Below are 2586 nucleotides of genomic sequence, written 5' to 3'. Positions count from 1 at the left end.
TATTGCTTCAAGTCGTGACCAACACTTCGGTTTCATATCCAGGAAGAGTGATCTGAAGAAACATATCACAGTGAAAAAAAATGCAAAATAGTACTGCTGTCGCAAAACAGCTTAAATTAACTGAAACTCCTACTGTGACCATTAAAACCAAAACAAGTAAAAGTGTCAAGCAAGATCAAATATGCTTCACTAGTTTTGTTTGCAAATGTAATCCACCAACAAGAGTAATCGAGACGTTTCCCAATCTGACAAAAATAGTGTTCCCAGATTATGAAACTGCAAGGTATATCAGATGCAGGAGAACAAAATTAACAGCCATTATAAAGAATGTGTCTGGGAAAGAAAGTCTGAGTTACCATGCTGAACTTCTCAAAAGAAACACATTTTCCCTAATTGCAGATGAGTGCACTGCAAGGGTTGTATAAAGCATTTATGTATGGTAGTTCGTGCAGTGACAAATGATAAAATCAATGATGAATTCCTTGGACTTATTCCTCTGAATGATGCTACTAGCATTGTTACATTTTTAATGACCATGACAGACCATGCAAAATAGACATGGTAGGTTTTGCTGCAGATGGTGGAAAAGTAGGCCACAATTCGATATGTTCATAACTGAAGAAGGACATTCCACATCTTTTCACAATGAAATGCATATGCCATTCATTTAAACTGTGTGCTTCCTATGCATGCCTCAAACTGGGTTGCACACACACCATCCATTTCTGTCCACATGTTCACTGGACTTTTTTCTTCCATTTCTACTCAGGTGTCTGTCCCTGCAGTTTGTAGTTTTTATTAATGTTCACCCTGTACGCAAGAGATTTCGTTTTGATGACAATATATTGAAGGATTTGGAAGGTCTTGGCCCTAAAAATGTAAAGAACAAATCTGCTTCATCATTTACTAGACTTGTACCACAGTTTCTGAATTTAACTGGACACAAAGAATTACAATAGATAGGAACAGAGTGGAGAAGGCTGCGAAATACTGATGCTAACATTGTCACCACAGTTCCAACACTGTTCTGGATTGCGGTTTGAGATATAAAGGGGACAGATATAACTCTGGAAACATTAGTTCTCCATCCCCTTTCAATGTTAATATCAGTGTTCCACAGCTTTTTCCTTTCTTTGGCTAGTTGTTGTAATTCTTCATCTCCAAGTATATTCAGAAACTGTGATTCAAGTCCAAACACTGATGAAATACACTTGCTTTTTAGTGCCGAATTGGCAGTACTTCATAAATACGATTTTAAGAATTGATCAGATTTTGTACAACAATTTAAAAATTAACGCTGGTCAGAAGGTGAGCAACAGTAACTTACACTTGGCTTACTAGATCCAGGCCCTCACAATAGATGGTGGGGCGGGTTTAGAAAATACTTCAAGTGGTATTTAAACAGTAGAAAGCCGAATGACATACCCATAAGCGAGACTCACCTAATTCAGATGCTAACCAGCCACATGCCTGTACATGTGAGAGAGAAGATGGTGGTTAAAGAGTGGAGGAAATCGAATGGTACCTTAAGTTATCTTCAACAATTAGGAATTTTGAACAAGAATAGACAAGGCAAATGCTTTTGGGGGTAATAAAGATGAGTCCAGTAGAGACTTCAGTTTCGATCAAAGGAAGAACAATGACAAGTGTAACTGCTATTGTCAGGTGAAAAGGCACAACATGGAAGTTTCCACAAAGGGCAATGTTGGACTTAGTTCAAAGATGCGCAGATTGCAAGAGAATTTAGCTCTAGTGGTAAACGAACAACCATTATGGTATGTTATTATCGAAAATTTGGAAACTGAATGGGCCCCAAAGGGAGGACCAAGCTCTGGGATACCCTAGTATGAAGAATATCAGACCCGTCATCATCATTTATTAGAATGTTATGATAACAGAAATTGGCAGGGAGATTTATTGTATGAAAACAATCGCTTTATGAGGAGCACAACTAGAAAGCCTCGTTTCTGGAAGCGACTTTAGTATTCTTGTGAAAGCACGATATCATTTATAAGGAAACGGTGATGTCATCCTAGATTAATCATTACACGAATAATAATTATTGGAATTATAGGGCGCAACAGCAAAACTATGAATACAGAGGTTTTCCTTACTCTTCCTATTATTAAGGAAGTGTTTATACATTCTTCTTGTAATATGTAACATCGATACTACTACGAACGGACTGGCTTCATAAGTATAAGGCAGCATTAGATTTTTTGAGTTTCTGTGTGACAACATAAAAGGGTAAGGACAATATCACAATTGATTTATAGACCCAGAAGTCTAAACCATGAATAAAAATTTCACTATCTCTGAACTTACTGGTGGAAAAAGAGATTAATGAGTAGAGTGTTTATGTGTGTTATTCTGTGAATAATGCTGCCATAGCAATCAAGACAAAGTTCAATGAAAACAATTCTTTGTCAACAGAAAAGATGGAAGAATTAAAACCTTTGTTGTTAGAATTCCACCAAATATTCCTTGATAAACCAAGGTTTATTAGAGAATATGTATGCAACCTAAAACTTGAGAATCATGAGACATTCTTCTAAGATTATACGCTATACCTTTAGAACTAAAAGA

This window comes from Schistocerca piceifrons, chromosome 1 (genome assembly GCF_021461385.2).
Source record: "Schistocerca piceifrons isolate TAMUIC-IGC-003096 chromosome 1, iqSchPice1.1, whole genome shotgun sequence".
Classification (NCBI taxonomy): domain Eukaryota; kingdom Metazoa; phylum Arthropoda; class Insecta; order Orthoptera; family Acrididae; genus Schistocerca; species Schistocerca piceifrons.
The sequence above is the reverse complement of the archived record's forward strand: the minus strand, read 5'-3'. Positions refer to the sequence as shown.